The 27,219-nt window shown below is 35.8% G+C and overlaps 1 long non-coding RNA gene across 1 annotated transcript in view; it reads right to left on the reverse strand.

Annotated features, from left to right (window-relative positions):
* Window positions 1-13,590: 13,590 nt before the first annotated feature.
* Window positions 13,591-27,219, reverse strand: part of LOC141377587 (uncharacterized) — a 27,885-nt gene continuing 14,256 nt past the window's right edge. The window contains exons 3-4 of the long non-coding RNA XR_012389961.1: window positions 15,711-15,875; window positions 13,591-14,545 (exon numbers count right to left, since the gene is read on the reverse strand). This is a non-coding gene — a long non-coding RNA (uncharacterized lncRNA). The remainder of the gene's footprint in view (window positions 14,546-15,710; window positions 15,876-27,219) is intronic.

A 27,219-nucleotide genomic window follows, 5' to 3' on the forward strand; every position in this document is an offset into this window, starting at 1 on the left:
CCACCCAATGCCATGTGACCTTCTGTTTATAATGCAAGATGCTGCCAGCTGATCCCTTTCTATATACACACACACACAGGCGCTGACGCAACAAATTGCAAGTGTTTACTTCAATCACACAAGCATGATTATGCATCAATCTGGTCACTCAGTAATGCATGCATACATAAGCATACATGCATACTGTATGTGTAATGATGTTAAATGCTGACCCAGTGCAAAAAGAGTCATTTTTAAATTTGATATCATTATGCTAGGCTTCATTAAGTGTTTGAAGAATTAATATTAACTCATGTGTTAAATCAAAACATTCAATCTATAGGTCTCCCAGAGTTAACAAATGAGCTAATCTGCAAAATTGATGATGCCCCGGGGTGGTGTCAACCAGTGGCGCTTGACTTTGTGCCAATGAGCTGAACCTGCAGCACACACAGCAGAATCCGACAATCGATCGGCTCATCACAAAGGAGAAACAAATCCACTATAGCATAATCTGTGACCAGATTTGGAAAACAGGGACATTATCTAGGCTTGAGGGAACCAAATGAGTTGGGGATGTGTTAACTCATAGAGGTATCTACTGTGTATATAACGGTAAATGAAATCGATAATATCACACTTATTGTTAATAAATATTGCTTGGATATAATGGAGTTTAGGAAATCAACAATTACGATGGGGAATGTGTACATAATCTTGGCCACTTTATTAGGTACACATTTACATTATGCATTCAAAAAATTATTTTTGCTGTTTGTTCAAACTACTTCCCTGAAATGAGCCGAAACAACACAATTTCTATGATTTTATTTGATAGCTTATTTGTTTTATGTTCATTCCACTTAAATTTGTTAAGTTAACTTAATTTGCATTGGGAAATTTATTCATTTTCCTCCAGCTTAGTCTCTGATTTATCAGGGGTCGCCACAGCGGATTGAACGGCCAACTATTCCAGCATATGCCTTACGTAGAGGATGACCTTCCAGCCACAACCCTGTTCTGGGAAACACCCATAAACAGTTATTCACACACATACACTAAGTCCAATTTAATTCACCCAATTCACATAGCTCATGCCTTAGGGGAAGTGTGGGGGAGACCGAAGCACCCGGAGGAAACCCATGCGAACATACTCCACACAGAAATGCCAACTGGCCCAGCCAGGACTCAAATCAGTGACCTTCTTGCTGTGGGGCAACAGTGCTAACCACTGAGCCACCGTATCAACTTTGTTAGGACAGCATGAATGATAGAACCATGTATTTTTTTTTACAGATTATCTGAAATTGTCCCTATATTCTTAAATAATGCACTATTTGAGAGAGAAAACATTTGTATTGGTGTCCAAAACCATAGTGGACATTCTGAAGTGCACTCAATCAATCCCACAATGCACTACAATAACAAGTGTAGAACCAAAGTGCACTCAACAGCAAAATAAAACTCTTAATGGACTACAAAAGTTTGCAGGCTGAATGAATTCCTGTCTCTGTCTACAAGATGGCATCCACAGCGGTATCCTATCAGTGTACGTCATACCTGCCAACATTTGTCTATGAAAATCCGGGAGACCGGTGGTGGGGTTGGGGGGTATTCGCGAACTAAAGAGCGGGGTGGGGAGTGGGGGTTGGGGGTTTGGTGAACTGAGGAGCTGGGGAGGGGGAGGGGGGTTGAAATTCCGGGAGTTTTCCGGGAGACAGAACAAAACGGGCGATGGGTCTGAAATACGGGAAAAACAGGTGTTGGCAGTTTACAGTGTTGTTATTCAATTGTTGATTGAAAATTTGTATACCTGAGAGAAATCTAAATACTTTGTTTCATTACCTAGAGACAGCGCGCTAACTAATTATTAAATAATTATCACAGTGTCTGACCAAAAACGTAAATTTATTTTTAATCAACCAGCAAAGCCCGAACAAAATGCTAATGTGGGGAATAGTATAGGGTGTGATTTCGAATACAGCCCTGTTCAAATCAGCCAATGATAGCAGAAACTCATTGCATTTAGGCATGTATATGATCAATTGAAGTTCAAGAAAACATCACAATAAGGAGGAAAATCAGCTTAAATCATTTCAAATTGGTGATGAGTTCACTATACTCAAATGGTGGCTTTTTGAATATATGAGAATCAAGACAATTCAAATGACAGTAAATAATGATAATTAATTCATTCTCCTTTGGCTTAGTCTCTATTTCAGAGGCCAACTTAGTTCATTCAATTTACATTGGAATTTACAATGGAAGCCGGAGCACCCTGAGGAAACCCACGCCAACACAAGAAGAACATGCAAACTCCACACAGAAATGCCAATTGGCCCAGCCTGGACTCGAACTAGCAACCTTCTTGCTTTGAAGAGACTAGTACCCAGCACTTTGGGTTTCACATAAATAATACATTTTCTGTAATACCAAAGGTGCTTTCATTTGGTTAATGGCTGGCAGGATCAGCAGCAGGGGATTTGCATAGCTATACATGGCGCTCTAATTTACATTTAACCTTTATAATGAACTTTTAACATTTAGTTTTAGTTACAAATTATTCGACACTTTTCTTGTTACAGTTAACAATACATATAAGTAGTGAGTAATATTAACTGATTGCTTAAGAATGAGGGTAATGGGTTGTGTTTTGCACATTTAAAAAAAAAAAAAGAAATATATATATATATATATATATATATATATATATATATATATATATATATATATATATACTCCATGAAATGTTTTATGCTGAATCAACTGAACTTTTTTTAAATTCTCAACTTATGTCCATCAAGACATCAAGAAGAAGGGGCGAAGCAGTGGCGCAGTAGGTAGCCTCGAGTCAGTTGGCGTTTCTGTGTGGACCCATTCCTCATCCGTAATGGCCAGCTGATGCTCCCCCTGCCATATTCTTTTAAGTTCCTGAGTATTCACCTCTACATATGTACAAAGAGCATTATACAAGTGTGTGATCTGCTTGCAGGAAGGGGGATTCAACAAAATCTTCTCTTTGACTGACATGGAAGGATTAGTAATACGTGTAGTACTTTTAAAAATATTATCCTGAATTTGAAGATATCTAAAGAAAATAAATTAAGGATGGTTTATATTTAATGACCAAGTCTTCAAAATACATTAACAAGCCTTCATCAAACAGATCACAAAGACTGCATAACCCATACGTATTCCAGGTTTTAAACCCAGAATCTAAGATGCTAGGCAAAACTCTGGGTTATTGTAAATGGGGGTTAAAGAAGATGACAAATCAGCTCTGCCCTCTATTTTACATATAACAGACCAGGCTTTCCAAGTATTACATACAATTCTGTTAGCAAAGAAAGGTGATTTAACTTTGAACGTGGTATGGTTGTTGGTGCCAGACGGGCTGGTCTGAGTATTTCAAAAAATGTTGACCAACTGGGATTTTCACTTGCAACCATCTCTAGGGTTTACAGAGAAAAAAACATGGTCCAAAAAAGAGAAAATATCCAGTGAGCGACAGTTCTATGGGTGCAAATGCCTTGTTGATGCTAGCGGTCAGAGGAGAATGGCTACACTGGTCTGAGCTTATAGAAAGGCAACAGTACTACAAATAACCACTTATTAGAACTGAGGTTTGCAGAAGAGCATTTCTGAATGCACAACACATCCAGCCTTGAGACAGATGGGCTACAGCAGCAGAAGACTACACTGGGTGCCACTCCTGTCAGCTAAAAAAGGGAAACTGAGGCTACAATTTGCACAGGCTCACCAAAATTGGACAATAGAAGATTGGAAAAGTGTTGCCTGGTCTGATGAGTCTCGATTTCTACTGTGACATTTATATTGTAGGATCAGAATTTGGTGTCAACAACTTGAAAGCATGGATCCATCCTGTCTTGTATCAACGGTTCAGGCTGGTGGTGGTGGTGTAATGGTGCCTATCAGTACCAATTGAGCATCATGTCAACGCCAAAGCCTACTTGAGTGTTGTTGCTGACCCTATATATGCAAAACAGCACTGTAAACAAAACACTACCAGTTAGGTTTAGGGTTGGTTGCACATTTGAACATATGTAACACCATAAAACAATTGTTGTTTTCAGTTTAAATGAACAGTAAACTATTTAAAAAAATAAATGAGGCCAGAAATGTGTCACTTTAAAGTTGCAGCAAAGCTCCAGTTTGAAGTCAATGTCAAAACTCTTGGTCGAGATATCATCGGTCGATCTAAATTTGTCCAGATTTACCCACACTCACACCAACACACATCATACTGTATATAGCCCCTAGTCACTTTCTAACTTGCTGTCTGTTTATCACAGTGTTAAAAGAGTGGGCAGTGACAGGCTTTAAGGGTGATTACAGCTAGGATGAGATAGAACCTGTTGACTAATGAGAGCTATGAAAGGTTACAGGCAGATAGAAGAAAACGGCAAGCAATTAAAACTTCCTATCAGTCGACTGCAACTCCCTACTTCCAGCGACTCCCTAATCCGCCGTTTGGCATGAGAGCCGTTTGCAGAGAGGCGCGGATCTTCCTCAAATCGCAATGAACTGTAAAGATAATCTCCAGCAAATATACCGCATACCACAATTTGCTCAAAGACACGAGGGGCCCTGCGTTCGGGAAACTTCTAAAACCTCTGACTGCATCGACCTGCAGGCATGCCGGCTTCGCAGATAGATCAGAGGCTTTTACTCAAATCTCCTGCTTCCCCAGATGTTTCTGCTATAAGAAAAAGGAAATCCTGCAGTTCTTTAGAATTTCAAAAAAGATCTCAGTCATATCTGCCATGATGCCAAGAGTGGCAATAAAGCAGCAATAGGTAGTCTTTACTCACACTTTATATCAACAAAATCAGTTAATTTCGATTTAAGTTTATTTGTATAGCAATTTTCGCAATAATTATTGTTTAAAAGCAGCTTTAAAAAAGGTGCTCATCGCTGCATTACAATCAGATTCAGAAAAGTAAGAGTTGTTGGTTACCATAACTTTATTGGTCACTATTGGTTAATTATTTACTTATTTACTTACTTATTTAACAGGAGTCACCGTAGCAGAATGAACTGCCAACTATTCCGGCATATGTTTCACACAGTGGATGACCTTCCAGCTGCAACCAAGTACTGGGAAACACCCATACACTCCCTCATTTACACATGCACTTGTACACTAAGGCCAATTTTATTTACCCAATTCACCTATGGCACATGTCTTTGGAGGGTGGAGAAAACCCATGGGAAGAACATGCAAACACAGAAATACCATCTGACCCAGCCAGGACTTGAACCAGCATCCTTCTTGCTTTGAAGCAGCAGTGCTAACTATTGAGCCACCATGCCACCCCTAGTTACTAATAACCAGGGGCATCACTAAGGAGGTGTTACTGTTCTAAGAGCTTCTGAGAGCTTCTAAGAGCTTCTAAGTTAGAAGATTCTAAGATGCTATTAGGGGCGCACCAGAGCCCCACCCCTTCTTCACCTTTGTCACCCCACCTTCTCCGCTCTTCACTTTCGTCTGGGACTCCAGCCTTGCCCTTCCTCGTGTTCACTTTTGTCCGCGTGACCAACCAACCTCCCACCCCCCGCTCTTCACTTTCGTCCGTGACACACTGCACCTTCCCCGCTGCTTTCATTTGTCCACAACACCCGATCCCCCTGTTCACTTTCGTCTGTCACACCCCCACTCTTCACTTTCGTCTGTGACACACCCCACCTTTCCTGTTCTTCACTTTTGTTCATGACTCCACCCTTCCCCCTCCTCGTGTTCATCTGTGACCCCAAACCCCCCTCCCCGCTCTTCAGTTTTGTCCGTGACACACCCCACCTACCCTGATCTTCACTTTCTTCCACAAATCCCCTTTTGTGCGTGACAAACCCCTCCCTGATCTTCACTTTATTCGATGACACACCCCATCTTCCCCGCTCTTCACTTTTATCTGGGACTCCAACCTTGTCCTCCGCATATTCACTTTTGTCCGTGACCAACCAACCCCCACCCCCACTCTTCACTTTTGTCTGTGACACACCCCATCATCCCTGCTGTTCACATTTATCAGACACACCTGAGCTAGTTAATAAAGTTCCTTAGCCATGGTCACACTGCATTTTTCGCCCCATAGACTTTCATTCATGCACACGCGAATGCTACAGACCGGAAACGCAGGCTCATGTAACAAGTTTTGCAGTTTGCTGCGTTGCAAAGTTCAAGCTGGGTAAACTCTGACCGGTGAAATCACATCACGTGATTGCGTGAGACCAATTCAAGATCAAAACATGACCTCTCTGTACAGAAATTTAAAATGTGGACCAATTACTCGCTTTTTAAAATGTCTAATCATTTAGTTCAATCCAGTCCCTTTTTGTAGTGCTCTACAACAGAATTTTGCATGCTCGAACACTAGTGTGAAAGCGACATTAGGCTTTCTAGAAACCTCCTTGCAGGTGTGTTGAGGCAAGTTGGAGCTAAAATCTGCAGGACACCGGCCCTCCAGGACGACATTTGAGAACGCCACACTTTTATCTTGTTTTGAAAATTTAGATAAAATCAATTTGAGTTTGTTTATTTGTGTACTGTCTAAGTAGTCAAGGGTAAAACATTCGAGAGAATGCAGAAACCCCCCAAAGTGTCTTCTTAGCTGTAAAAGCGTTATCTCAGAGTTAAAAAAGGCAAGAATAAAGTGTTTGTTTTGTTGGGTGTATTGGTGTTTGGACGAGGTAAACTGGAAAGCACACCTGTGAGCAGCTCTGTGTGTTGTGTCGTTAACTCTGTAATTAGCAGCTTGTCTGCGTGTGAACGCCGCGTGAGATCCTGCTCCTCTGTCTATTTTCTGAGTGATTGAGTTACTGGCATTTGAAAGTAAATGCATTTCACCTTGAATGACAAATACATGAGCTAGTGGCTCTAAATTACAGATTTGTCCTGTTGCACCCTAATGCTGAAGTGTCTTGACATTTTCATTTTTTTTTTAGACTTAAAAAAAATATTACTTTAAACCCTCATTTTGACTTTCAGTCTGAAATTATCTCTTAAAGAAGTCCATTAAGACTTGTCAGTAAATGATTAGTGTTGTACAAGAATGCATTAGTGTCTGTTCACCTTTTTGGCAACTGGTTTCATAAGCATGCTCCCATCATTTTTTCCACAAGCATAACTTTTTTTAAATAAATATTCCTCAGTAAAGTGTTTAAAGTTATGAACCGAATCAACCAACTTTGATATGAACAAGAAAATGATTTGGAGCCAAGTTTAAAAATAAAATAAAAAAAATTGGGAAAAGTTAAAAACTGTATTTAACAGCTTTAATTAGGGAAATAACTACAATCCCATAACGCACTGCAATAAATATTAAATTTGGATTGTTGGCTGTGTGTATGGAAACACTAACATATTTCAACAATAAATAAATAAATAAATCAATAAATAAATCAATAAATAAATAAATATATATATATATATATATATATATATATATATATATATATATATATATATATATATATATATATATATATATATATATATATATATATATATTCAGATGCCACTTGGAAATATTCTACTGGATGTACTGGATTTACCAGGTATGTGTTTGAATAAAATGTATATATATATATTTTTATTCATAGGATCCGATTTCATTTCATCTAAGTTTTCAAAATAAAATTAAATAAATAAAAATAAAATAATAAAATAAAGGGCAGCATGGTGGCGCAGTGGGTAGCACAGCTGGCATTTCAGTGTGGAGTTTGCATGTTCTCTCCGTGTTTGCGTGGGTTACCTCTAGGTGCTCCGGTTTCACCCAAAGGTCCAAAGACATGTGCTATATATATATATATATATATATATATATATATATATATATATATATATATATATATATATATATATATATTTATATATATATATATATACATACACACACACATATATATACATATATATATATATATATATATATATATATATATACACATATATACACATATATACATATACATACATATATACATACATATATATACAAATATATACATATATACACACACACACACACACACACATGTGATGGGTTGCAGCTGGAAGGGTATCCGTTGCGTAAAACATATGCTGGATAAGTTAGCGGTTCATTTCACTGTGGCGACCCCGGATAACAATGGGACTAAGCTGAAAAGAAAATGAATAAATGAACGAAAATAAAAAAATAAAATAAAAATAGCTTTTTTCCACAACCGGAAATTGCATTCTTAACTCTTATGAATATAAAACAAATAATATAAACTTGTCTGAAGACATGGCTTTTATTTTTGTCATATTGATGATTAAAATTACTTATATTTATTTATTTTTAATAACTTTATTTAATTTATTTCTATTTTTGAGAGCTTAGTAGGACCAACTTGATTGTCATTTGCAGTGTGGGAGTGGATGGAGCTAAACATTTATTTTGTGGGCTGTTCCTGATATTACTCTGATTGGTGGAATTTAGCATCAATTTAGCTCTAAGCATCGTGGGTAATGTAGTTTTTTTTTTAATAAAAAGTTATATAACATGTTTATTTAAAAAAAAGTTTACTTGATGTAAAAAGATGGATTTAAAAAAAGCATATTCAACCAACTAAATTCAATGCTAATGCAGATATTGTTAAAATAAGTTTACTTAATTAAAAGTGTGTTTGCAAAATCCAGACTCAAAAATGCAGTAGGTGATTGTCTTCAGAAACATTTTTTTGTTGTGCTGATTGAAACTCTCTTCACATTCCAATAGTAATGATGAAAGTAAAGGACCTAATGTATTTATATATTCTGAGTATCTGCTGTTTGCGCATGCATGCATGTTAAAGTGCACACAAGAGAGTGACAAATGCTTAATCAAAACTTTTTTAAAATCCTGAATCAATATTGGAGCTACTTTTGCATGCTTGAGGAAAGATGACACCATGGCTGAACTGTTTCCTTTAAACTGGTAATGTGATGTTTTAAAACTTTTAGTCACACAAAGCTGATGTACATTTTGTTGTTTTATGAATGGGTTATATGCACAGAAGTGTTGTTCAGCCACTGAAATCTTCCAACAAAAAAATAATGTGACTATTTTCAGTTTCACAAGGGTCTACTTACAGTATTGATAATGTAGGATTTTATTTAGTTTAACAACAAAACAGAAGTAAATAGCGCTTTTCCACCTAGCCTGCTTTACTGAGGTGAAGTTGGTTTTGTATTCACATTGGTTCATTTTTAAACAATGACAACCCATGACACATTCCCCATATTCTTTACCATGCTATACTCTGAATATTCGGTCTGAAACAGCATGTAAGTTTAGCATAGTAAGAGTAATTCCTGCATCCCGTCAGCCAACCACTAAACAAAGTAGTAGCTTTAGGACAAAGAGAATGAGAGAGTGAGGACAGCAATTGTTTCATGCATGAAATATAGCAAATTATGACAAGTTTTGCTTGCTACACAACTGAGAACGTGCTAGATACAATACAGTTTTCATTGGTAATCGAAGTAATATAAAGTTTACTAACTGGCGAATGACAAGATCTAGTCTATCTTTAATGTGCGCATTCATGACTGTGTTTCAAAGATATTATGCTAACCAGTTAGCATTTATTCAGATCACCTTCTGCACTTTTAACAGGTCCACTGTATTATTTGGCTCATGTGACATCACAAATCTCTGAATATATTTAGAGATACATATATTAGATAGAGAAAAATAAAACACAAATATATATTAATGCATAATTGTAACTTGACTGTTGACTCCCGCAATGCTTTGTGGGATTGCAGTTCATTTGTGGGATTGTTATTCATTTTCTCTGCGTAGTCATTAATGCATAGGTGAGCTTCTCGGGGTCTCAAGTCAAGACTGCTCTCCAGAAAACCCTGAGGCTGTATGTATTTTTTGGAGTCATGAGGGCAAATAAATGCCCAGTTATCTGAGCTATCTGCGATGGGATGAAGCCCCAAATTGCCTCTGGGCTGGTACAGTGCCGAGTGGAAGCTTCCAGAAAGCATTAGTTATTCTGCAACGGTTGAAGATGCCAGGACCCGACCACTTTACTCACGCAGGTAATGATGCGTGTTGTTTGCCCATGACTCCTGCCTGCCTCCTGCGATAAGAAAGAGAAAATGCCAAAGAGGCCAACACACCTGAAAGGAAAAAGAGAGAGAGAGAGAAGAGAGGAAAGAGACACAAGATGGAGAGCGAGAAAGGCGAGGATGGATGGACACGCTCGTTTCCGTTCAGGCCAGGATCTGTCAGCGCACCCTCACATGAAGAAAGAGCAAATGGGGTTGGTGCCGAAGCAAGGAAGTGAGAAATCCAGAGAGATTTATTAGGTAAGAATGATTTGGAAACAAAATGATGCGTGACTTTATAGTAAAAGCTTTAAAAGGGGAGTTTGAAAGGGGAAGTTCACTCATAAATGAAATAGTGTCACCATTTAATTCACCTCATGTCTTTTCTGAACAATTCATCTGCTTTTTTTGGTGCAGTTTTTAGGGGTTGAGCTAAATTTGTGAAGCTTATGTCTGACGTGTCGATGAATCATTCAGACCTGCACTGAAGAAAATGATTCATTGGATTTACTACTTTTTTAAAAAAAGTAACTGGTTGCAAACTATTTATGAGGGATGAATTTAAACTAACAAAGCTAAGCTGTTTAAATTCAGCACATATACAGATCGTAGCCATGGGGAGTTCAGGTAGTTTGGAAGACCCACCCCTGACGGACAAAGGTCCAGAATTTGTCCCATACGTGAGCTCTATTTTGACTGCTATGCTATCATGGTGAAAATAACCCATCAAAAAAGGCTTTAAAATCAAGTGGAATCCTGTTGGCTGATGCTTTAGTGTGACTTCTGCTAATCACTTTTAACCAATGCAAACAATAAAAGATGTCTAATAGACGTCTAAACACAGTCTGCTTGGCTAAAACAAGGCTAAATTAGGCTGTCTGTGAAAATCTAATAGACATCTAAGAATAGGCCAACATCAAATAGACAGAAATGAATGACTACACATATAAAGTCTGTTCAATCTGTCTATTTGACGATTAGTCTAGTTTTGGGCTATTCTTAGATGGGCTAAGATTAGATTTTTACTGTCAGCCCCTCGTTTTAGCCAAGCAGACTATGTTTAGATGTCTATTAGATATCATTTAAACACAAAATTGATTGCTGGGTTGTTTTTAAATGGCTTTTACAAGTAACTTCTATTCTCATTCTTGGACCTTATTCTTGAAACAAAAAATGACCAATAAAAAGGTGTGAAGCATCAAAGACGGCCCATATTAAAATGGATTTAAATACTAATTTGACTAAAATAATCAAAAAGTGTGGTTATGATGACCTTACGACAAGCTAATTCAGAGTAGAGCTTAAAATGTCAGTAAAATGCTGTACTTATATTTCAGAATTAAACATAAAAATGAGGTGAATAACTGCAAACAAGTCCAGTTTGAGAAACATGAACAACAGCTTTCACCAGGCTGGCTAAGGTACTGATATAAATTGTTTGCAACCAGTTACCTTTATGCAGAGTTCAGACTGCATGATTTTGACTCGCCGGCGGGTTTGAGAAATCGCAGACAAATGCCTGAAACCACAGGCAAATCAGTGCTCGTGCATGTGAGTGACAATCACATAGTGTGAACCATCAAAGACATGGTCTGAAAGAATTGCCAATGAGTCGCCAATGCCTGTGTTATATTTGGCGTGCTAAATATCTGGAGCTGCTGTCGGCGATTCAAATCAAGCCGTGTGAAATGAGTTTTGACTGAAAATAACATCCACGATCACCTACAGCCAATGAGAGAGCAGCACCCACTAGTGTGGTTACCTGCAGGCCAGCGGGAGGTTGGGGGAGAAAGTAAAAGCGCTCATTTTTAGTTTATTTGGACCCAAGAAATAAAGGAAAAACTAATTTGCAGGAGCACCCGTGTCTGTTTGACGTGTCATCTGAACAAAACCACAACTGGGTCGAGAAAAAAAAAAGTTGTGCAGAAATGACTAATTCCCTTAGTATTTTTAAGTCATACAGTGTGAAACTCCCTGTCGTCAATCCATCCTGCAGTGTAAACAAAGCAGCGACAAAACGCTAGCCCAGATAGTCATGCAGTGTGAAAAAATCTGTGACACGACTACTTTGAAAATCATGCAGTCTGAACTCGGCATTAAACACACTGAAAAAAGGTAACATTTCATTTTGATGGTCCTTTTGAGTATTAGTAGACTGTCTGCTTAATATACTGCTCCTTCAACAGACATTCAACTGACTATAGGTATATGTCAACTTACACTAACCCTAACCGTAACCTAACAGTCTATTTATAATCTAATGAGAATTAGTTGGCATGTAGATGCAAAAAAAAAAAAAAAAAAAAAAGGTAAATAGTTGCAAACAATTTAAATGGTCTGAATTTAAACAAACTGAGTTGAACATCACTAAATTTAATCTGGTGTTTAAAATCAGCCCATATAAATTGTTTGCAACCACTTACCTTGATAAAATTGAGTAAATCCAACACTGAAAAAAAACTATTTTGCAATTAGTTCAAACTACTTATTTAAAATTTGTTTAAGAACACGATTCTTAGGGAACCACTTCAACTTGTAAAATTATTAAGTTAACTTAATCGATTTGTGTTGGAACAACATAAAGGAATTGTGTGGAATAACTCAGCATTTTTTATACAGATAACAAATCATTTGTGTTGCTTAGTGAACTGGATAAACCAAAAATAACCATTTCAATAGTGAAAAAAAAAAAAAAACTAATCACTTATCAGGTATGGGATTCCCAGTACTGGGTTGCCGCTGGAAGGGCATCTGCTGTGTAAAACACATCCTGGACAACTTGGCGGTTCATTCCGCTGTGGCGACCCCTAATAAATAAAGGGACTAAGCTGAAGGAAAATGAGAAGTGAAATATCAGGTATGGCTGCTTCTCTCATGAACTTCTCTTAAACATAAGAGAAGTGAGCTTTTCAATAACTCTGATCCATTCATCCATGCAAGCGATTTTATGGTCTGTATTATAGGACTAGAAGAAGGTTAAAAGCACTACATCCCATTTGTTATAATTGCATTAAAAGTCATTTTGAACCTCCATTTGTGGAGGAAAGAAATTCACTCAAGTTTATTGTAAGGTTAAGGTGAGTAAAAAAGAAGGAACACATAATTAGCTGTTAAATGTATATGTGACTACAACATTTAACACTACAGCATGACAAAGTGAATTATATTGATCATTTTAGTAGGTTGAACAATATAGGTGACACAGTGGCTCAGTGGCTAGCAATGTCGCCTCATAGCAAGAAGGTTTCTGTGGGTTCACAAGATTCACTATCTGTTGACAGGGCTCAACAATAAGGACTGCCCTATGGCCCGGGACCAGTGTGAAAGATGCTTGGGACAGTAGACAGGATTATTACTGGCCCGATTGGAAAAGTGCTGCCTTATAACTAAAGTTTAACTTGCCTGCGACTATTTGTCCATTGTGTGCATTTTAAGCTTCAGCTTTTTAGTCTTAAAACGCTACCTTCTCTGGTGTCGGTTGCTTTTCGGATCCTCCCATCTGATTTGATATTTTGAGCATGCTATTTTTTCTGTATCCTGGTAACAACCAAACAGCGAAGAGACGGCAACATGGCAGCAATATCAAATTAAAAGTCTAAAGTAAAATGTCTGTTTATTACATGAAAACACAATGAAAAAAATGGTGGTTATTATTATTTTTTTATTTTATTTGTTTATTTATTTTCACAATTTTCCAGTCAGCCACCTTTTGTTAAATAATTTCGAACTGCAATAAAATACTTCCACATTTCCCATAATGCAAATTTTGTTTGCATAGCTCTGAATTGTGCTCATACATTTATTAACATTTTTCAAATATTGAAATTGTTGATTCACAGAAGTTATTTTTGACACATTATTTAAAATATGTGGCTAAAAATATGTATTAACTTGTCTTTGTTATTTTTTAATGGGGCCAGTGAAAATTTTGGCTGGGCAAGTAAAAATCTGAACCATTGGCCCGATTGGACCAGTAGAAAAAATCCTTAGCGTTGAACCCTGGTTGATTTTTGTTTTATCACGTCATGCTACTATTGTTGTTTTAGACAAGTACTGCACTAATAGGAAAGGCAAACAAAAATGTCATTGTATCTTGTATAACGACAATATCATTTCTGATTCTGATTATATTACACTATGTAAAAATAGCCGAATGTGACCCTTTTAAGGCAGAACTTTCATTTGTAGGTGAACAACCCCTTTAAAAAGCACATTTCGAGTAAAGAAAGAGCAAAAGTGGGAAGGAAAAAAAGGTGAGAGGAGAAAATAGACAGGTACAAGGAGGGTGGTTTAAGGTAGATTAATGAATGAGCCATTTCCCTCTGCAGTTCCGGCTCCAGACTGCCAGCAACCTTCCATCCGGGGGGCCGTGTCTCTCTCGGCATGCCCACAAGAGAGGCGTCTGTGTGGGATGTAGAGCTGCCAGGCCCCCTGCTCAGCCTCTTCATCATCCACTTCAACCCCTGCACAGCCCCGGCAGGAAAGCTCTCAAGGAAGAGATGGGAGGGCCAGAGAAAACACAAAGAGAAAGGAATTACTTAAAGTCGAAGTAGTGCTCCTTCATGAACTTTCTGCTTGATGATCACTTTTCCATTACGGGGCGGCGCGAGGTTATACATCAAAAAGTGCGACTGTTTATTCGTCTGATAAATGACTCTGAAAACAGGCTCTGTTTAGTCTCCGCTTCATCTGCTGAGGACTAATGTCAACATCTTTATTCTTTGCGACTGCGGTGCAGTTAGAGTTTGATAGAGTGTTATGATCTGTGATCTATGGATGGTCCTTCAAATGAGTCATCGCAACACGTTTCTCACATCTTATAGGTGTACGCTTAGAAATAATAATACAGCTGCTGTGATAAAAGAGTGCTAGGTGGAGGAGTAAATATAGAGTATGCTAAATTACATACGTGCACATCCAGCTAAAACACAATTCTTGAGATTTTTTTTGGGGTAAATTACTTGTTTTGTGTTTAATCCACTTTATCGATAACAATTAACTTAATCGATTGTTTCAGAAAACATAAATGAATTGCACTGTAAAAAATCCTGGGTTACACACTATTCTTTCATGTGGTTCCAACACAAATCGATTAAGTTTAAGTAAATGGAGTTAAATTTAACAATCCTCAAGGATTGTGTTGATTCAGCTGATTTTTACAGTGCAATCTCATGAGGAAACTAGTTTACATTTTGTCAGAAAAGTGGCTAATTCTTTCAAATTCAAACGATTTAATTTGTATTAAAACATGATTTTTAAAGGGAGGGGTGCTCCAAACCACCTCATCAGGGGATGAGCAAATCATACTAAAATGTACAAATGAGATTTTACAAATGAATATGAATAAAGCACTAAATCAAGACCTGCATGTTTAGTTCATTATCAAAAATAAAGAATGCAGAAAATGTAATGATTTAAAAAAATAAATTAATCTTCACTGTGCAAAATTTAAAGGGGACCTCATTCAGTTATTCATTTTCTTGTGGGCTTGCTCCCTTTATTAATCCAGGGTCACCACAGCGGAATGAACCGCCAACTTATCCAGCAAGTTTTTACGCAGCAAATGCCCTTCTAGCTGCAACCCATCTCTGGGAAACATCCACACACACATTCACACACACACTCATACACTACAGACAATTTAGCCTACCCAATTCACCTGTACCGCATGTCTTTGGCCTGTGGGAGAAACCGGAGCACCCGGAGGAAACCCACGCGAATGCAGGGAGAACATGCCAAGGCTCGAACCAGCGACCTTCTTGCTGTGAGGCCACAGCACTACCTACTGCGCCACTGCTTCGCCGTTAAAGGGGACCTATTATGAAAAAAAAGAATATAAATTAGCCACTAAATCAATACCCACATATTCAGTTTATAATCATTATTAGAAAATGTATAAAACCTTCTTTTTTTCCAGAAATAAACCAATATTTATTTGATTTATTATTTAAAGGGGACCTAATAAACAAAAGTCACTTTTATAAAGACCCGCATAGTTCACTACCAAAAATAAAGAAAAACGTGTAAAATGTATTGCTTCTGAGAAAAAATAATAATAAAGGAATCTTCATTGTGTAAAATTTAAAGAGGACCTATTATGGAAAAAAAGAATCACTTTTATAAAGGGTTTAAACAACATTTTGCGTCAGTGTCTTGAAAAGAGGGCTGGGAACACAGTTACTAAAACTGCACAATTTGGACCAAAGCATATAAAGGGGGCAGCTTTAAAGAGTTTTTACTATATAAAATAAGTCATTGTGGATAAGCTAATTATTCTAAAATGTACAAATGAGATCGTAAAAATTAATACAAATTAGCCACTAAATCAAGACCCACATATTTAGTTTATTATCTATATTAGAAAATGTTTAAAACTTTCTTTTTTCAGAAATAAACCATTTTTTTTAATTTGATTTATTATTTAAAGGTATAATAAACAAAAGTCACTTTTATAAGACCCGCAGAGTTCACTACAAAAAAAAAAAAAATAAAATAAAAAAATAATGTATATATGTATATATGTATATATATATATATATATATATATATATATATATATATATATATATATATATATTTTTTTTTTTTTTTTTTTTTTTTTTTTAATGTTTTGATTTTTAAAAAAAAATAAAAAGCAATCTTCATTGTACAAAATTTAAAGGGGACCTATTATGGGAAAAAAAAAAATAAAATTGTACAAATTTTACAGACTACAAATCTGCGAATTAATGCACTACAAGATCCAGTCATGCACCCACACACACACACACACACACACACACACACACACACACACACACACACACACACACACACACGCACACACACGCGCACACGCACACACACACACACACACACACACACACACACACACACACACACACACACACACACACACACACACACACACACACACACAACCGGTTAATCATGACTGATTGCATCATGATGGAGGATTGTCATAGACTGATTACATGGACTATAAAAACAGCACAAACACACTGTTGCTGAGTCTTGTTGTACTGAACTGTGAACATTACGACGCCGTTTACTTGCTTGGTCTTGCTGTGTACTGATCTTTGTTTTGTTTGTTTATTCTTGTCTGCTGCCTGCCTTTGACCATCCGCCTGCTTATTGACTATGATTCTGGATTGCCTGTATGCATCTGTTTGCACTTGTGTTGACTGTTGCTTGCCTGAACATTCTGCTAAATAAACCTGCGTTTGGATCCGCAAACTCCTGATGTCAGCGTCCACTTCACATTACACAGTGTGTCTTAAAAAAGAGGGCTGGGAGCACAGTCCTCAAAACTGCACAATTTGGACCAAAGCATATAAAGGGGGCAGCTTTAAAGAGTTTTTACAATATAAAATAAGTCAATGGGGGATGAGCAAACTTTTTTAAAATGTACAAATGAGATGGTACAAATAAATACAAAAAATACACTAAATCAAGACCTGCATTTAGTTCATTATCAGTAGCAAATGTATAAAACCTTGATTTTTCTTTTTCCAGAAATAATGCAATCATCATTGTGCAAAAGTTTAAACAGTTTTATGTAAGTGTATCGTTTGAAAAGAAGGCTGGCAGCACAATCCCATTTAAATTTAAAGCGACAGTCACCAACACTACACAATTTGGACCAAAGCCTATAAAAGAGGTAGCGCCAAAGGGTTATAAACAATTATATGTGGGCTATTTTGAGTTTACACACTCACACTCTTCACTTACACACTCTAAGGACAACAGAGAGTTATTTTACATCTTGTAAAAAAAAGGCATGATAGTTTTTTTTTTTGGTCAAATGTACCATGCTTATACTGAAAAGAGTCTTTAACAAAACATCCAAGGCACTTTTTTTGTAGAAAGCACTTAGAACGGCAATAATTGTAGCACAAACAAAGATTATAACTATAATTTCTGAAGGTTACAGCACTAAAAATGAGTAGTAAGTGTACAGGCCTTTGCTTTGAATGGCTTCAGTACATTTACGGCCACAGGACATCAGTATTCTCTCACACTGCTCTGCTGTTTATTAATTTTCCTCCAATTTTCTTCCAATCTCTTCCACAGTTCACTGACTGTAGTGGCTTTCAGTCACTTTAGAACGGCTCACCATGTTGCAAAGTCAGTGAAACCTGGAAAGTTAGACCGTCAGATAAATTGGGTTTGTCAGATAATTAAGCAAATGACTACCAGTTGCCAGAATAGCACCAATAACTGAGAGGTATCTTAAACTAATGTTTTATTTTTCTTTGTTTAAAATATTTCATTTAAAAGCTTATACTGTGCTGTTAGGATGAAGTCAAATAGAATTTAAAATTTATATGGCAAGTACTCATAATAGATGTTTTTAAAGTATTACTCTGAATATCTATATAATACTTTTGCTGATGTTTTTCAGTTTGACACCTCGATTGCATTTAAAATGCTTCCAGTGCATATAAAAACCTATTTTCAGTGATGAATGAAGGATGTAAATTAGGCACTTGAGTAAAATTACAGAAATACCCTAAGAAAACATTACCCCAGTAGAAATAAAAAGTCCTCTTTTTCAATATTGCAATATTTCATCAAATTTTAGTTTTAAAAAGCACAAGTATTGCTACAGTTACGCCATCCGTCCACACTATACTGGAGTTTTCGAGCTCCAAAAACAGAGCTTTTTGAAAATGATGAAGGGAAAACAGAGAAATCTGCAAAATAAAGGCAGTGCTGCAGATGATCTGATTAGGGCTTTTTCCTTAATATTAAGTGGACAAAGTTTAGTCTCGCATTCTCTCTTTGTAAATTCAGACTTTGCAGGTTTAATATGGAAAACAAACTCCAGAGGACATGTCGGTTAATTCTTCAAAGGGAACAGTGTAGCTCATAACCTCATTCACATTACCCTGGCTACGTTGTTTCACTTTTTTAACAATAAAATGAAAACATAATATGCGGAACTGCCTATTTTAATTTTTGATATTAACTTAATAGACAGCAGAAATGTTGAGGCATCATGCGGCATCATCTTCATTGTATGCATATTTATAACAAAACGGAGCCTATAATGTTACCGCCTCTTTTCATTTTCATTGAAAAATATAAAACATACCCTGTCTCTTTTGCTAAATATCAGTTTTAATAATCAATAATGGCCATTATAAAAGTATAACGTACAATAAGGTAATACAATATAGGAAATAAAGGCAGCAATCAGTCAAATGTGCAGAATCAGTGTAAGCGGTTACATAAATTAATATATTAACTAACGCTCTCAAACAAAACATGTTACCTAAGAACAAGATTCAAAAGACCAAAGTCGGGGAATATGTCATCAGATATAGACAACAAGATGAATTAAATATCATGTTTAACCAATATAGTGAGATTAGATCCAGCGGTAGATCCTTGATAATCAGTCTGACTTGCACAGCTCTCATCGCTGCAGTGCATGCCAGAGTCTGTGTGTGTGTTGTCACGTGATTTGCATTTTCATCGGTATGGTGTGGACGAAGAGTTGTTCAGAAATGCTAGGTGAAACGCCAGTGTGGATGTGGATTGTTTTCATTCTAAAACGCCTTTTTAAAACTGAAATGTATTAGTCTAAACAGGGCCCAAGTTTAACACCAGTGCTCTAATTCATTCAAGGGCATAGGGATGAGCCGTTTCAAATGAAACCCAGCATAACTCTGCGTGGATCATTTGAATTAGTGGGTTGTCTGGAGACTAAATCTGAAGAGAACATTTGAATCAGTGAGTTGTTTACTGGAGACTAACTCTGACCAGATCATTTGAATCAGTGAGTTGTTTACTGGCGACCACCTCTGAACAGATCATTTGAATCAGTGAGTTGTTTACTGGCAACCACCTCTGAACAGATCATTTGAATCAGTGAGTTGTTTACTGGAGACCACCTCTGAACAGATCATTTGAATCAGTGAGTTGTTTACTGGCAACCACCTCTGAACAGATCATTTGAATCAGTGAGTTGTTTACTGGCAACCACCTCTGAACAGATCACTTGAATCAGTGAGTTGTTTACTGGAGACCACCTCTGAACAGATCATTTGAATCAGTGAGTTGTTTACTGGCAACCACCTCTGAACAGTTTATTTGAATCAGTGAGTTGTTTACTGGAGACCACCTCTAAACAGATATTTTGAATCATTGAGTTGTTTACTTGAGACCACCTCTGAACAGATCATTTGAATCAGCGAGTTGTTTACTGGAGACCACCTCTGAACAGATAATTTGAATCAGTGAGTTGTTTACTGGAGACCACCTCTGAACAGATCATTTGAATCATTGAGTTGTTTACTTGAGACCACCTCTGAACAGATCATTTGAATCAGTGAGTTGTTTACTGGCAACCACCTCTGAACACATTATTTGAATCATTGAGTTGTTTACTTGAGACCACCTCTGAACAGATCATTTGAATCAGTGAGTTGTTTACTGGAGACCACCTCTGAACAGATCATTTGCGACAAACTATAAGTCAACATGCAAAACGGCTTCATATTCAATTAAAAAACAAAAGTAAAATTATTTACAGATGAATGTTTATTTAACAAGAGTGTTGGGCACACTCTAATAACCACACTAATAATTCATGATAATTCGTATAAAAAACATCTTACCCTATTTGTTAAACTGATTTGTAAATCAATGAATCAGAGTTTCACCCTGAACGGATCATTTGAGTCAGCGAGTTGTTTACTGGAGATTCACTCTGAACAGATCATTTGACATAGTGATTGAAACAGGCCCGGATTGGCTAATCGGGAGGACCGGGAGAATTCCCGGTGAGCCGGTCCGTTTTTTGGCTGCGAGGGCCGGTGTCCCTAGTTCCAGAATCGGTTGCTCTCAGCAGTCACACTTTTTTAAAATAATTTATTTATTTACTTGACCACAGCCTTCTTATTCATTATTTTACCGCAGCTCTGCTCTTTTTATCTATCTTCTCGTAGCCTCGTGAGCAGGATGCAGGTTAATGATGATATAACTAGATAAGTCACCATTCAACGTACAGCTATGTAGTACAGTGGTTAGTACGTTAGATTATGACGCAGCCAACCTGGGTTCGGTCCTTGTCTGAGTAACAATTTTTTTTTTTAATTTTTATTGTTAAGACATAATACTGTAAGGGTTGTTGAACATTTGAAGTTCTAAAAGTGCTGTTTTCTCAAAAATAGACGTGATAGTGTAATTAGAAACTGAATTGGAAATAACCTTATTTTAATATAGTCAGTGGTGAACTGAGGTGGGCCGGTCTGAGGCTTGAAGCTCCAGGGCTGAAAAACAGTCCCACTCCGGCCCTGGATTGAAATGTCAGTTTAATTCACAAATTAAATGTTCAGTGCAGTATTATTATTTGCACTAGGCTATTTATGATACTATTTTTACATATTTTTTTTTAAATGTAGTGAAGTAAAAGTATAGTTTTATAAAATTAAATTATTTTTAAAAGTGCAGACACTTTAAATATGTACTTAATTACAGTATTAAAATAAAATTCAATTCAAATAATATTTATTTCTAAAGCGCTTTTACAATGTATATTGTGTCAAAGCAGCTTAACATAGAAGTTCTAATAAATTGAAACTGTGTCAGTCCAGTTTTCAGAGTTGAAGTTGTGGTATTTTATTTATTTTTTATTCAAAAGACTTGCAAATGTACCTTAAATAAAAACAAAAGCAGATGCACATATAAACAGATAATAACCTTATTTACTTTGGTAAAAAATGTGAGCTCTAATATCCACCATCAACTTGTCAGAACCGATAACCTGCTATAAAGATTAACATGAACAGCATTGAAATGCCAGTCTTTGTTGATTCACCTTGAACAGAATGAATTCATATGAAATTGCAGCTGAAAAACTGTTTTCCTTTCAGATCCACAACTTAATTTTTGAACAAACTCATATTCATGAAGATGAATGCCGATCATAAACATGTAGCCTGTCGCATTGACCTTAATATATGAATAAAAAGAAAACATTGTGTGTGACATTACTGAGCTGTAGAAGTGTCAAGGCTTGTGGGTTTTCAGAGAGCTCAATAACAATGCGTGTCCTGAGAGCTAAACAATGCATGTCCATCATCAACAAAAATGAGGAAAATGAGTGCTACTTTATAATAATACCTCACAACGTAATCACAGCCACTCAAAGTCTATTAGTGCCATTGAAAAGACTAAAAATACTGCCGCTGATTGAGTTCACCATGTCAAGTTTATGAAAAAGGTAGCTAGTTTTTACATTTTACCCAGTATTTTCTTTTTCTGAGTTGTAATTTTTACAAATTACCTGCAAAAATGGGTCATATTCTTATGACACGATGGGTTAATTTAGTTCATACAACAGTTTGAGTTGTTCAATGTTGTTTAGATGGGGGAAAATGTCAAGGGCTATTCATGAATAATGTCTGCGACCATTTTGACAGTGACTATTAAGCAGCAACACAAGAGTGTTGCTTTGAATCTGCAAACTAAACCAAAGCAGAATTAACTTTTGCTTGGGTTAATTCACAATGCACATTAATCGGCAGATTACAGCACATCATATTTCAGACATTACACAAACTGACAAGTGACAATACAGCATGTTTGATTGGCAAAAACAAGGTCTGACTTGAATTAATTTGATTCAAATATGTAAATGATTACATGTTTCACTCCTTGATTTGTTTCTCAATACAGCAAATCAGTGTGTTCGAATGAATCAGTTGAGTGACCAATTCAATGACTCACTTGTTTTTTTTTTAAATTAATGATCATTCAAGGACTCACTTACAGGAGTAATGATATAACTATTCAACAAAGAGTCAAATTTGCTAACTGAATGCAGTCACTTTCATTTAAAACCTACAAATAAGTAGATTTAAAGCAATATTTCACCCAAAAATGAAAATCACGAAATAATTTTTTTATCGTAATTACTGTAGGATTAGTTTATCCTGGGTCTTCCTTGTTATATAGCGGGTTTTATTTTCAATTGTCCAAAAGTGCTAAAGTCTATCAAAAAACTAACACAACTAATTTTAGTTTCTCAATACATTAAATCAGTGTGTTTGAATGAATCAGTTGAGTGACCAATTCAATGACTCACTTGTTTTTTTTTTAATTAATGATCATTCAAGGACTCACATACTGGAGTAATGATATAACTATTCAACAAAGAGTCAAATTTGCTAACTGAATGCAGTCACTTTCATTTAAAACCTACAAATAAGTAGATTTAAAGCAATATTTCACCCAAAAATGAAAATCACGAAATAATTTTTTTATCGTAATTACTGTAGGATTAGTTTATCCTGGGTCTTCCATGTTATATAGTGGGTTTTATTTTCAATTGTCCAAAAGTGCTAAAGTCTATCAAAAAACTAACACAACTAATTTTAGTTTCTCAATACATTAAATCAGTGTGTTTGAATGAATCAGTTGAGTGACCAATTTAATGACTCACTTGTTTTTTTTTTTTTAATTAATGATCATTCAAGGACTCACATACTGGAGTAATGATATAACTATTCAACAAAGAGTCAAATTTGCTAACTGAATGCAGTCACTTTCATTTAAAACCTACAAATAAGTAGATTTAAAGCAATATTTCACCCAAAAATGAAAATCACGAAATAATTTTTTTATCGTAATTACTGTAGGATTAGTTTATCCTGGGTCTTCCATGTTATATAGTGGGTTTTATTTTCAATTGTCCAAAAGTGCTAAAGTCTATCAAAAAACTAACACAACTAATTTTAGTTTCTCAATACATTAAATCAGTGTGTTTGAATGAATCAGTTGAGTGACCAATTTAATGACTCACTTGTTTTTTTTTTTAATTAATGATCATTCAAGGACTCACATACTGGAGTAATGATATAACTATTCAACAAAGAGTCAAATTTGCTAACTGAATGCAGTCACTTTCATTTAAAACCTACAAATAAGTAGATTTAAAGCAATATTTCACCCAAAAATGAAAATCCCGAAGTAATTTTTTTATCGTAATTACTGTAGGATTAGTTTATCCTGGGTCTTCCTTGTTATATAGTGGGTTTTATTTTCAATTGTCCAAAAGTGCTAAAGTCTATCAAAAAACTAACACAACTAATTTTAGTTTCTCAATACATTAAATCAGTGAGTTTGAATGAATCAGTTGAGTGACCAATTCAATGACTCACTTGTTTTTTTTTTAATTAATGATCATTCAAGGACTCACATACTGGAGTAATGATATAACTATTCAACAAAGAGTCAAATTTGCTAACTGAATGCAGTCACTTTCATTTAAAACCTACAAATAAGTAGATTTAAAGCAATATTTCACCCAAAAATGAAAATCACGAAATAATTTTTTTATCGTAATTACTGTAGGATTAGTTTATCCTGGGTCTTCCATGTTATATAGTGGGTTTTATTTTCAATTGTCCAAAAGTGCTAAAGTCTATCAAAAAACTAACACAACTAATTTTAGTTTCTCAATACATTAAATCAGTGTGTTTGAATGAATCAGTTGAGTGACCAATTTAATGACTCACTTGTTTTTTTTTTTTAATTAATGATCATTCAAGGACTCACATACTGGAGTAATGATATAACTATTCAACAAAGAGTCAAATTTGCTAACTGAATGCAGTCACTTTCATTTAAAACCTACAAATAAGTAGATTTAAAGCAATATTTCACCCAAAAATGAAAATCCCGAAGTAATTTTTTTATCGTAATTACTGTAGGATTAGTTTATCCTGGGTCTTCCTTGTTATATAGTGGGTTTTATTTTCAATTGTCCAAAAGTGCTAAAGTCTATCAAAAACTAACACACATAATTTTAGTTTCTCAATACATTAAATCAGTGAGTTTGAATGAATCAGTTGAGTGACCAATTCAATGACTCACTTGTTTTTTTTTAAATTAATGATCATTCAAGGACTCACATACTGGAGTAATGATATAACTATTCAACAAAGAGTCAAATTTGCTAACTGAATGCAGTCACTTTCATTTAAAACCTACAAATAAGTAGATTTAAAGCAATATTTCACCCAAAAATGAAAATCCCGAAGTAATTTTTTTATCGTAATTACTGTAGGATTAGTTTATCCTGGGTCTTCCTTGTTATATAGTGGGTTTTATTTTCAATTGTCCAAAAGTGCTAAAGTCTATCAAAAACTAACACACATAATTTTAGTTTCTCAATACATTAAATCAGTGAGTTTGAATGAATCAGTTGAGTGACCAATTCAATGACTCACTTGTTTTTTTTTTAATTAATGATCATTCAAGGACTCACATACTGGAGTAATGATATAACTATTCAACAAAGAGTCAAATTTGCTTATTGAATGCAGTCACTTTTATTTAAAACTTACAAATAAGTAGATTTAAAGCAATATTTCACCCAAAAATCAAAATCACCACATCATTTATTGACCGTAATTACTGTAGTATGGTTTATCCTGGGTCTTCCATGCTATATAGTGGCTTTTACTTTGAAACATCCATTAGTGCTAAAGTCTATCATAAAACTAACCCTCATGATTTTGGTTTCTCAATACAGTAAATCGTTTTTTTTTTTAATGAATCAGTTGAGTGACCAACTCAATGATTCACTTGTTTTTTTTTAATGAATGAAGATTTAAGGTGTGTAGGTGTGATTTAATGGTGTAATGATATAACCAGTCCCCAAATTCGCTTATTAAATACAGTCACTTTTATTAAAAAAAAAAAAACTTTTATTTAGAAGTAGTTTTAAAGAAATATTTCACCCAAAATTAAAAATCACCACATAGTTTATTCACTGTAAGTATGAGTAGTTTTAAGTTTTAGCCTGGTCCTTCCATGTTAAATAGTGGCTTTTATTTTGAAGCTTCTATAAGTCCTTAAATCTACAGTAAAACTATCCCATGTATGCTGCCAGGGGGTTAATGCATGTTTTATGTTTTTGTAACAGAAATATTCTTATTTTTTAAGTGATAAACTCCAATCACTGATTTACGATGGTGGTTGAGTGCCTTTTAACTATTATCTGTAATAACTGATGTATGACAAAAGACATGACATATACACAACGTTTTTAAGTAATATATGGTGTAGTTATACAGTAATTCATTCATTCATTTTCCTTCAGCTTAGTACCTTATTTATCTGGCGTCGTCACAGCGGAATGAACCGCCAACTTATCCAGCATACGTTTTACACAGTGGATGCCCTTCCAGCCTCAACCCAATAACCCAGAAACACCCAAACACTTTGGCCTATGACTAAATTGGCTTATCCAATTCACCTGTACCGCATGTCTTTGGACTGTGGGGGAAACTCAAAACAGAAATGTTAACTGGTGCAGCCAGGACTCGAATCAGCGACATTCTTGCTGTGAGGTGACAGTGCTAACCACTCAGCCACTGTGCCACCCAGTTAAATGTTAATGCCAAGCTATGTAGTTTACTTGTTTGTCGCCATCTTCTGTAGTAAATAAATTGTGTGGTAAATGGTCCCCACGAAACACAACTTACATTGCATACAATGTACATTCAGCCACCACTAGATTTGGGCCCAATCCCAATTCTATTTTTGTACCCCCTCCCCTTCCTCTGGCCCTTGAAACAAAGTGTGAAAGGGAAGGGCTTCAAAGTGTACCCCTAAAAAATAGGACAGCACTACAGCACCTGCACATGTCATCATGTCATCACAATCTCTTGCTTAATATGAGATTGATGATGGCGACAACTGCAGTTATTCCAGTTGCGTTATTTTTTGGTTTTTATCTTCAGGAAATCACTGAAGGCAACGATATCATCATAATGATGTAATGTGGTAATAAGCTCGTAACGGTACAGTGCATGAACAGCCTTGCCATATTCATCTATGTAAACACACGAAAACAACACTTATACCTTATACCAGACGTTGTAATTGGGTAATTCCCAGCCACTAGACTTTTCTCACAGGGAATTCTAGTGTCATTGAGTTTCAGATTTGAAAGTTTGTTGTGGGACTACTATACAAGAGTTATTATTAGGCATTATAGATAGCAAAATTTAGTTTTAAAAGTTTTATTTTATTACATTTTTTAAAGCATGATGGTAAAATATGAACACAGTTATGAAAGTATAAAAACATATGCTTGTTGTTAGTAAAAATTCATAATAATGAAAAAAAAATAAAAAAAA

This window comes from Danio rerio, chromosome 14 (genome assembly GCF_049306965.1).
Source record: "Danio rerio strain Tuebingen ecotype United States chromosome 14, GRCz12tu, whole genome shotgun sequence".
Taxonomy (NCBI): domain Eukaryota; kingdom Metazoa; phylum Chordata; class Actinopteri; order Cypriniformes; family Danionidae; genus Danio; species Danio rerio.